This window comes from Chanodichthys erythropterus, chromosome 4 (assembly GCF_024489055.1).
Source record: "Chanodichthys erythropterus isolate Z2021 chromosome 4, ASM2448905v1, whole genome shotgun sequence".
Lineage (NCBI taxonomy): Eukaryota > Metazoa > Chordata > Actinopteri > Cypriniformes > Xenocyprididae > Chanodichthys > Chanodichthys erythropterus.
In genome coordinates, this window is record NC_090224.1 from 30,036,330 (window position 1) to 30,048,505 (window position 12,176).

Genomic DNA, 12,176 nt, shown 5'->3' on the forward strand with positions numbered 1-12,176 from the left:
ATTCAAATTAACACTGGATAGTAAGGAAAATCCATGATTCGTATATAACCGTAATTTCCGATCTTTTATCGTTTCATAACATTACAAATATTGATATACTGCAAACATGTTTGTTGAACAAATTGTCTCAGCAATCAAAGAACGCCGCTACTTATTACAAAACTTTAGAGACCAATAAATGGAAACATCAATCACCATCACGGTAACCTTCAATGAAAGAAATATAAAAGTTGTGTTAATTAACAATAAGAACTGCTGCAGTCTGACAGAAATAAATGTCAGTGAAGTTAGTAATAAGTGAAGATGGTAATGCTGTTTGTGGAGTTCTTTAATCCTCCTCTGCTGAGATATTAAGAGATTTAATGTCTTTTGCCTTCAGTTGATTTCAGGCTGGTCGATTTGTTGCTATAAGTTGCTAAATTACGTTGTGATTTCATTGCGTGATGACATCATCACGTAGCCACAAACGCAAATCTCCGTTTTTGTGAAGTAGACACATAAAAAATAATTTTGTAATATGTTCAGATTTTGTAATATTTCAATATAGATGTGTTCATAAAAAAAGGATATACAAATATGATTTGTAAAAGTAGAAACATCTTTATGATCACATAGCCTATTACTTTTTTTAAATGCAGTAGCCTACAAATTGGGTGAATAAACATTGTGGTACCCTACCTTTCTCATAAATGTCCAGTAAACCTTCTTGAAAAAAAGTTTTTACACTACTTTTTGAAGTGTTCACCCAAGTTAAACATCCTGTTTGCTGTTATACTTTGTGAATGCTTGTCAATAATCTGATTGATTCAGTACCATGGACAGTGATAATTCTGCAGGACTAAACATCCTTCAATGCACATGATTTGTGATATTGTGAGAGTTTATTGTTAAACGAAGGTGTCATACAACAGGAAAATATAAAAGATAGTTTAGAAGTTTAGCCATTTATTTTATTTAACACGTGGTGAACACTGTTTTTATTACCACTTCAAACCAGAAAAACAGAGGTGAATAAAATAGCAATACATGGGCTGTATGTTCTGTAGGTATAGAAACAGAAACAGAAAAATATCTATATTCTATATTGTACATAGTTGGAAAAAATGTAGTTGTCTGTTTGCACAAAATAAAACAATATCGAACTTTTGAGACGCTCCCTATGTGGTTTTCCGCACAACATTGGACATTCAGCAGACATTCAGCAAGTAAGTAAGCGATTAAACAATATATGGCCGTCTTGTTCGATTCTGGAAAATGTAAAGATTGATAATAATTAGCTGTGAATAGCATGCCATGCTTTGTATTTGCAAATATTCACTTCAAAGCACATATAATTAGACAAATCTTAAACGCGGAAGTCCGAATGTGCGAATATAAAACCAACTTTACCGAAGTCGTTTAGAGTACGGTAGGCCGCGTGCACACAGCGCGAGCTGAACTGATTAGCACATGGGCTAAAGCTAACACGCGTAAACATGATAATTGTGTCGTGATGAAATGAGATAAAGAGTGATATATGAGTGTATGTGTGTTTAATAACTGCCTATTCATGTTTAATTTGATTGTGTCAATTTGAGATATTCATATGATTTATGGTAATGTCTTAATCAAAAATAATATATGGTTTGCTAAATGATTAAAGGGCGTTTACTGTACATTCAGTTAATCATTAATTACTAGCTTATTTTTGTTTGTTTTTGCATGAATGTGGAGCCTTCAAATGTTTAATAAATCTTAAATTATGGCTAAATTGCCCTTACTAGCCTGTATATTAAGTTAATCATTAATTACTAGTGTGTATGTGCATAACACATGCATAATTGTGGACCCTTAAAAAAATCTCCTTGAGATCTGCCTCCCTCCCCTTCAGGTACAGACATTTTATATATTCATCTGTTTACATTTATTGGGGTAAGAAGACAAATATCTAAGAAAATTAATGCGTATAATTTCCATCTCTTGTTTCTTGACAGACTCAAAGGAAAAGGACATGAAGGTCAAGAGAAATGAATGTCTGTTGATGAGTATCAAGCACAACCTCGACAGAGACTCAGAAGAGGCTGAAATAATGGAGGAAAACGGAAAAGTTGAGAAATGACAACAAAAAAGTAAGAAAAAATGCACTTATTATTTTACTGTTTGGTGAATCAGCAGCCAGCTATCAAACTGTTTGGTGGTTTATTTTAGTAGATTTTTTATTGTAGAACTGCTATTGTTTCAATATTATTATTCAATTTGCTATGTAGAGTTAAGACAAAGAACTTAATAATTATTGGTAATTAATTACATTATCAAATATATGACAAGAAATCTGAAAGTTATCCAACCTCTAACATCTGGCATGATGGCTTTGCAAAATGCATCATTAACATTAAATTCATCAGCTTAGATGACCATATGTACACATAGGAGGCAGCCGAGTTGGTAAATAGGTTTAAGAGATTGCTTTATCATTTATTTTGCTATATTTTTGTTGCTAGAGCTCACTGATTCTTGAGAAGTGGGACAAAACAGGATGTAATATTGAAAAAAAATAAACTTTATTCTCAGGCAAATTAAACTACATTTATGTATCTTACATGTAATAAGCTACTGAGCAATGCTTTGATACAACCTCCCAACTTTACTCTTTTTAATCAAAATGTGCTTTTTACCTTGCCATCACTTATATTGTGTCAACACCGTCAGACAACAAAAACACAAATTAATTTTCACTCACATTATGCAAGACCTATAAAAAGTATAGTAAACACTCATTTTTACCAAGGCTGACAGAGGCCACAAAAAAATACTTTCAATATGTGTATATATATTTATTATAAAGATTTTCATTTGTGTTTCTTTAAATTGGACTGTGAAATATAACTTTAACTTTATCTTTAACAAAAATCAAGATGATTTTAACATTTCAAAACCCATTCTCATGTTAGCAGACAGATTACATTTTTACCTATGACCAACAATTCCTAAACAAATATAAAATATCATAATGATATATCAAAATATTCATCTGACGGAGTTGACACATCTGACGGTGTTGACGAAAACCTGACTTGTAGTCATGTTAACTATCAAATACTTGAATCAATCAATTACTCTATTAAAACAAACACAACAAACAGTGAGTATGTTAACAAAACAAAAATAATGACTTTATTCAACAATATCTGTAGAACCTGGAAGCGCTGAACATATAAACAGCATAGAAGAATGACACAGAAGCGAGGATACTGTTGAATAAAATCGTTATTTTTGTTTAGTTTTTGGGCACAAAAAGTATTCTCGTCTCTTCATAATATTGAGGTTGAACCACAGCACTTAAGTTGAACCACTTGAGTTTTAACAATGTCTTTAGTACCTTGAAAGTGGTGATTATATTGCTGTCTATGGACAAGTCATAAACCTCTTGGATTTCATCAAAAATATCTTAATTTGTGGTCTGAAGGTCTTATGTGGAACGACATGAGGGCAAGTAAAGGATTAAAAGATTAGTTCATTTTTAAATGACAATTAGCCCAAGCTTTACTCACCCTCAAGCCATCCTAGGTGTTTATGACTTTCTGCTTTCTGACGAATACAACTGGAGAAATATTAATAATCACCCTGATGCTCCTAAGCTTTATAATGGGAGTGCACAGAAACCACCTGTTTGAAACTCAAAAAAGTGCATCCATCCATCATAAACATACTCCACACAGCTCTGGGGGATTAATAAAGTCCTTCTGAAGCGAAACGATGTGTTAAAAAAATATCCATATTTAACTAAGGAAGAAGCATTTTTAACTGTTAGAGTTTTACACTTTCTTCCTAAGTTGAATATGGAAGGCGGTCTGGCGGAAGCTAGATATTTTACTTCATAATGTGTTGAATATGAATATTTTTTTTTTACACAAATGCATCGCTTCAAGTCAGATGGACTTTATTAACCCCCCGGAGCTGTGTGGAGTACATTTATGATGGATGGATGCACTTTTTTGAGTTTTAAACAGGTAGTTTCTGTGCACTGCCATTATAAAGCTTATCGGAGCAGCAGGGTAATAATTAAATTAAGCCTAACTCTGCTAGAAGTGATGACTAATCCACAAAAGCAATATACGCTGTCAGGTCATATAGTTAGTATTAGTACAATATTAGAAAAACTATACACTATTTTATATTTAATATAATTAAAAATGACTTGAAAACCACAAAAATATGATGACTTCATGTTGAATGTCAACTCCGTCATTGGCCTGTCACCACCGTCAGACAGAAAATCTGACGGTGTTGACACTGACGGTGTTGACATATTGGCATTTCTTTCACAAAACAAATGGAGTTCATGCAGTAGCCATTTTGTTTTCTCTGTTGATGCTATATGCTAATAGAACCTGCTTCAGGAGAAAAAAATAATCTAAAAATTTTGAATAATTTCCTCATGAATTGGAAGAGGGTGTTGACATATCATGGTTGTGACACAGGGAATATTAACATTAAGATTTAAAATATTCTAAAATTATAAAACTTACTAGAGCCTGTCTGACATTGATGTACTCTGCAGAGGTGGAATGTGGCAAGGGGGTCCCTCAGAGTGACAGCTGCCCCTGATATTCCCTGATATTATTACATTTTAATAAATGTCTGACGGTGTTGACAAAAAGTGGGGACACAACTTGGAAATCTTATAAAACATGCATGTGTCATTGAAAAACAATATTGCTCTGACATGAAATATTATCAAGTATTGCTTTTTATAAAACAAGCTTTTTCATCATTAAAAAAAACATTTTTATCCATTTTATTGCATACAAATTTTTGAACCCTTCTCTGTGGACACACTGTTTTAGATGTAGTGAGAAGACAATAAGTGTTATACATTTGATATAATAATGATAAAATTAAATTGAAGGGGATAATTGTGATAAATACTTTCTATTATTAATCCCTCATAACATTTAAAATAGAAAATATTTTTATTTTTAAACCTAATAGCAGTTACAATTGCTGGACATGTTTTGTCCCATCTCTCAAGAATCAGTGAGCTACCAAATCTGATAAATGAAGTGAAGATGGCCCTGAAGTCTCTGTTTGTCAGCATCAGTCACATGACTTGGAACATGGGACAGGATTTGCCACAGAGTAATTACAGAGCCCTTCCAACAGAACAGGTAGTGTACTCGTTTATTTAGTCAATGAAGTGCTGAAACCCTGTTGTTAATACTATATTCAAAGTGATCCAGTTGGAGTTAAGTTTAGGTTAAAGGATTAGTTGTTTGAAATGAAAATTAGCCCAAGCTTTACTCACCCTCAAGCTGTCCTAGGTGTATATGACTTTCTTCTTTCTGATGAACATAATCTGAGAAATATTAATAAATATCCTGACGCATCGAAGCTTTATAATGGCAGTGAATGGGATCAATGAGTATAAGGCTGAAGAAAGTGCCTAAATCCATCATAAACATACTCCACACGGCTCCAGGGGGTTAATAAAGGCCTTCTGAAGCGAAGTGATGCATTTGTGTAAGAAAAATATATTTAACAAGTTATGAAGTAAAATATTTAGCTTCCGCCAGACCACAATCCATATTCAAGTTATGAAGAAAGTGTAAATTGTGATCATGTCAGTTACACTTTTTCCGTAAGTTTAATAGGGAAGGTGTAGGATGTAGCGTAAGCTTTGTGAGCTGCAAGAGTTTTACACTGTCTTTGTACGTTGAATACGGAAGGCGGAAGCTAGATATTTTACTTCATAACTTGTTAAATATGGATATTTCTTTTACACAAATGCATCGCTTCGCTTCAGAAGGCCTTTATTAAACCCTGGAGTCATGTGGAGTATGTTTATGATGGATGGATGTGGATGGAGACACTCTCTTCAGCTCATACTCATTGATCACTATCACTGCCTGAATAAAGCTTTGATGTGTCATGATATTTAATAATATTTCTCAGATTATGTTCATCAGAAAGAAGAAAGTCATATACACTTAGGATGACTTGAGGGTGAGTAAAGCTTGGGCTAATTTTCATTTCAAAGTGAAATAAAAGTGTCTTGCTCAGTGCTACAATAGTGGCAATTCCTGTCAAACTCACAACTTTCTGGCTCCATTTGGAAGTCCAGATCCCCAAACATGTTGCTGTTGATTTGTCTAACTTTATATGTAGTCATGGACTGTGGGCCACTTTGCTTCCTAACATCAGCAATGTTTTGCCTTTTATTTGTTTGTCTCACAGGAGCAACGGTGCAGAAAGTGTCCTCATGTGGTGCCTGCCAGCATTGGTACAGCAAATAATGCCAAACTTAATGAAATTAGAGGGAAGAAAACACAAAAATATCTGAAAACCTTAATGGTGTTTGATGATTGATAGCCGTGACAGTGTGTTCAAGGTATTTTGTTGTTGTTGTTGTTGTTGTTGGGGTGTGTGTGTGTTGTCTTCACAAAGTTCAGTTTGATATCAAGTTTTAATTTTAAATTACTCTTGTGGAGTATAATTTGATTGTCTTGTTGATTGTTGAAATAAAAGTATTTCTAATGTAAATCTGTGCAAGTAATTGACTGAAATCATATATGATTTGTAGATGCAGAGATATTGTAATATTTACTGAAATCATGTAAGATAATTATATGTAGAGATATGAGGAATTAGGTGGAAACATATAAAATCTGTATAAAATTCATATGAGCAAATGATGCAAAATTTAAATAAATCCTATATGACTCGCATATGATCCAATCAAGAATTTTAAATGATTTGTATAGGAAATTTACTGGCATTCATACACATTTTCTACTAAAATCATATACTATTATATACTGTTGTCATGTAAAACTCGTATAAGAATTTTGCAGTATTCATATATGACCTAAAAATCCCATATAAGTTTTATGTGTGCTTTTTAGTATGAAAGTGGCCATAATCGGTCTGATTTTGTATATGACATGTATTGGACTTATATGAAACGCATAAGGAAATGCTGGCTGATTTGAGTAAGGAAGATACATGGTTGCTGTATATGAAACATACAGGTTTTTTTTCATATGGGCTAATTTATTACCCGGATAAGTAAACAGAAACAACCATTAGGCCCACCCAGCCAACACAGTATGGTGGGGCCCAGATGGGTGTCACCTGGGCTGCCTGACTGGGGCCCAGACATTTTTGTCCACGGTTTCCATGCAGGCCCCACATGGGTTAGCCCAGATGAAATGAACACTGCTCAGTGTGCTCACTACAGGTGATAACGAGCAGAATCACCAAAGGACAGAGAAAACAACAAGAAACAACAAGAACTACGACTACGACAAAATCAACTGAAGATAAAAGACATTAAATCTCTGAAGATCTGATTAAATATCTCCACAAACAGCATTACCAGCTTCACTTATTACAAACCAGACTGACTTTATCTCTGTCACACGCTCTTATTGAGAATTACCAAAGGTTAAAATGTTGATGATTTGTTGAAAATAAGTTTGGTTTGATGTCACCATGATTGAGTTCAGCGCTTACTTCAGTTAGGCTGTTTGACTCTTGACAGTGTTAGTGTTTCTCTGGCTGCTCTTGTTGTTTATTATGGCAAGAAAAATAAGAAACAATGTGGTCAGCTGCTAGATAATAAGAATATAATCATTAATTACTGGCTTAATTTACTGATCAAATGGCTGAGCTTTTTATGAGCACAATGTGTTTAACTTTGTGCTGGATCTTTTCTTGAATTACAACAATAAAAACGTTTTAATCAGAAAATTTGAAAAAAAAAAAAACACATCATTCACTAAACACTTCAAACCTCCTGCATGATTCACTTGAAACACAGACATCAAGAATCAGCGTATGAATCTCAACAATGGTGACATGCTTCATGCTGCAATGCATTCTGGGAGTCATGGATGAGTTTGTATGAGGCACCCAGAATGCATTGCAGCATGAAGTGTGTCACCATTGTTGAGATTCATACGCTGATTCTTGATGTCTGTGTGTGAATAAATCTTGCAGGTGTTTTAAAGCATTTAACGTACATTGTATTTTTCAGTTTTATTATTTTGATATTTTTTTTTTTACTGTATTATTCTAAAACACATCCAGCTCAAAGTTAGTCACATTTTTTTCATATAAATCTCAATCATAAGCTCAGTGAATAAAGCCACTACATGATGACAATTACATGCTTATCATCAAACAGCTGACAACAGCTAAACACATCTTCTCTTGCCTTTCTCGCCTTAATAAACAGCAAGAACAGCCAAAGAAACACTAACGTTGAACAGTCAAGAGTCAAACTGCCTAACTGAAGTAAGCGCTGACCTCGATCACGGTGACATCAAACCAAACTTATTTTCAACAAATCATCAATATCTAAACCTCTGGTAATTCTCAATAAGAGCTTCTGTAGGCATGTGACAGAAATAAAGCCAATCTGGTTAGTAATAAGTGAAGCTGGTAATGCTGTTTGTGGAGTTGTTTAATCAGATCTTGAGTGATTTAATGTCTTTTATCTCCAGTTGATTTCATTGAAGGCTGTGGCTGAAGTCGTAGTTCTTGTTTCTCTGTCCTTCGGTGATTCTGCTCACCTAATTATCTCATTAACTCCAGCATGTTTCTGTGTTACATTTAACAACCTGTAGTGTGCACACTGAGCAGTGTTCATTTCATCTGGGTTAACCCATGTGGGGCCTACATGGAAACCGTGGACAAAAATGTCTGGGCCCCAGTTAGGCAGCCCAGGTGACACCCATCTGGGCCCCACCATGTTGTGTTGGCTGGGCACATATCGAAGCAGAGCTCAAAAAAAATCCCCAAAAGAGAAGTAATACAAAACTGCCAAAGCTTACAACTTGTTTTGCCGAAAAATCAAAACAAAACATCTAATGATGAGGAAGATCCAGCCAGGTTGCCCAATGAACAAGCTGCTCCCGCACCTCTCACTATGGCTGGCACATTGACATGGTACTTATTTTGAATACTTACTACTTCATGACTGCTAAAAAAGCATGTTTTATATAGTATGAGTGTGTGTAGTATGAATGTAATCCGGACTCACTACATTTGCCATAGTGTCATTATCATGTCAGCGTCATACCAGCGTCAGTTACGTTGCTTCACTGACATTCACAAATCCTCTCCCGTGGCCTCATGGGATAGCAAAGTCTTCTTCGAATGCACATTTCAGAATGTTGCTGGAAGTAGTCATCCGGATACTTTTTAGCCTACTCTTTTATGAGTACTGTGAATTCGGACATACTTCTTTATCACATACTGTTTTTCATCTACTTTATAGAAGGGAAGTAGTAGCCTACATGTTTGCCGGCAGCGGTGATTACAATGCGTCTCAAAAAAATTGTGCCAAAATTCCTATAGTCGGCTCACTGTAAACTGCTATTATATAAAAAGAAAAGAAAGAAAGAAAGAAAGAAAAACTAGGAAAAAATATAGAGTAATTGGTTTTGCTTCTATTGTAAGGTCTTTGAAATAGGAAGTATATTTTCACTTAGTAGTGGAGTGGTGGATTTTGCTCGTTGACCCATATTCACTTAAAATAGCATGAAAAAAAAAAGCAAAACGCATCGCACAAATATGCAAACCTGACATGAACTAAAAGACTGACTGAAATGATTTGAAAAATAAGACTATTGCTCAAGCTAAAGCCAAGAGGGTTGATTGTAATAGCCTAGCTAAAACAATTCTATATAATTTTATATAATATAAAGAAAATAAATAAAGATAAATCCAAAAATCTTATAGCTGAAAGGAGCAAGGGCTAAACTGCAGACAATTTTTGTGTGCTGTTATTCAGTTCAAAGTAAAATAAATCCAGTTTTTAAATGTCTCATTTAATTTTATTCAATATTACTGTTGTGCAAATGTTCGGCAATGTTGGGACATGTGGGGCTTCAGATCCTGACTTTGCTTAGGGCCCCCAAAATGGTAAAGCCATGAGGAAGTTGATATTTAGATTGTTTGGCCTTCTTATTACTCCTAGAGGTGAGAAATACAACAAAACTGATCAAATTCACTTGATCTATTACACCATTTCACTATTATACAATTGAGTACAATTAATTGTATTCAGTTGCATTGTAGGCACAGACATTTAAAGCTGCTTTTTCTCCTAGGTGTGGTCCGCAGTCATTGAGGTAGGGGTTGTATTGTTCCTGTTCCTGTTCTGTTACCGTGAAGTCCTTACAAATCTCAGCCTTGAAGGCAAAAGACTCTGCTCGTTCATCTAACAGTGTGACTCATTTGTGACCTTTACGATAGTTGTTTACAAATGGCAACTTGTGTGTCAAAGATAATGTCTTTAATTAACCACATTCATGTAAAGAACAGAATACTATGTTTGGATTTTGATAGATATCTGTAGGCCTATTGTTAACCTATCGGAACCTGTACAAATGATTTTCCATATGTCTAACTACTAGTGTTTCTGTATCCTATAAGTTAGTTTGAGGCTGGATCCTCTTACTCATTTTCAGAGCCCTTTGAATTCAGCTGATTTAACTTAAACTTTTGTTGGATATTGTGCATATTGGTCTCTTATGGTGTCAAGGTTTTTCCCAACAGCATATTTTGCTCTCTCTTTCTTTTTGTCTGTATATACATGTGTGTGACCTTGATATTGGAGAACATTGGGTGGGTCCGCTATATATTCAGGTACTGCTTTATGACATCATCACTGTATTGAATAGCACCATTGGGCCAGAGGGTTTGACTGAGTACACTGAGAGAGAAAGGAAAAATTGTTACTTGCAATTGGGATGTATTGCTAATAATGTATAGCTAATAATCAAAAGGTTGCTGGCTCCATCCCATCCGGAAGCAAGTCATGTGTTAGCAAGACAATTAACCTTTTTCATTTCTAGCAACATAAAGGATAGTCCATCGCCATTTTCCCTGGTCATGTGGTGATAAGTAAAACACTTTCAGTGCCCTGGGTCCTAACATTATTTAACATCGCTCATATGACTCATTTACAGTTTAACATACTTTTGTCCAATCTGTAGTCACATTTTCAAAACTCTAAACACATTTTACAGAACATCCGTCTGTTGTGACCATACCATTAACACAATTCATGTGGTTTTCCCACAAAATGCAGTCAATTACAGCTTTTTTCAATTGCTTAACGACAGTGAGCACAACTGGAGTCACATGTGCAAAACTCTAACTACAGTCTGCACAGCAGCAGTTCATGTGGACCAAACTCTAGTTTGTTTTTCATTGCTTGAACACAGTTTTCAAAACTCTACACACTTATCCCATGACTTTAACCACAACCTGCACAACACTGTGGATTTACAGCACTTTGTTCAAATGCTAACACACTGCTGTCAAAACTGTGAACCACACATTCAAAACAGAATAGATTTCAGCATTGTGCCTTTCAAACACTGCTGGTTGCAATTTTGCAGGATTAGCCCCTCAATTATTTGTTCGAATTACAGTATGTACTTTTAGTTTCTACCTTTTTTTCCTCATTACTTTAATTCCGTAAATTACTACAGACTATTGAAGCAAACTGCTCATTTTCATTTACCTTAAAGAACTGTTATGTTCTAAAAATTTACAGTTTTTTTCGATTGCTAAACGACAGTGAGCACAACTGGAGCTACATGTGCAAAACTCTAGCTACAGTCTGCACTACCAACAGTCACCTGAGCTAAACAGTTAACACATGGCTCAAAACAGGCTCAAAACACTATGCACAACCCTCACTGTGATAACACACACTGTCACTCAGAACACACTGAGAGTAAAAACACTAGCATCAAACACCAACACAGAAAATTCTTTTCATCTTTACATTTTGAACAATTTCAGTGACTTCATACAAAGTAATATTTTCTTCAAAGAAAAGAGTGACATTCTTTCACATGATTTATTTAAATTTTTAGAACATAATTCTTTAAGGTAAATGAAAATTAGCAGTTTGCTTCAATAGTCTGAAGTAATTTACGGAATTACAGTAATGAGTTACATATATATATATGTGTGTGTGTGTGTTCACTAACAAGTCTAAAACAAGACACCTGCTTAGCCTTTCAGCTGAAATTGCAATGTTTGAAAGGCACAAGGCTGAAATCTATTCTGTTTTGAATGTGTGGTTCACAGTTTTGACAGCAGTGTGTTAGCATTTGAACAAAGTGCTGTAAATTCACAGTGTTGTGCAGGTTGTGGTTAAAGTCATGGGATAAGTG

General features: G+C 34.8%; 1 long non-coding RNA gene across 2 annotated transcripts; it reads left to right on the top strand.

Moving 5' to 3' along the window:
- Window positions 1–1,170: 1,170 nt before the first annotated feature.
- LOC137018703 (uncharacterized) lies at window positions 1,171–7,128 on the top strand. 2 transcript variants are annotated; one of them, XR_010894933.1, is made up of 3 exons: window positions 1,171–2,108; window positions 5,012–5,147; window positions 6,214–7,128. It is a non-coding gene; the product is annotated as an uncharacterized lncRNA (long non-coding RNA). The 2 variants fall into 2 exon arrangements; XR_010894932.1 differs by lacking the exon at window positions 5,012–5,147 and having other exon boundaries at window positions 1,171–1,870; window positions 1,974–2,108; window positions 6,214–7,120.
- Window positions 7,129–12,176: the final 5,048 nt, after the last annotated feature.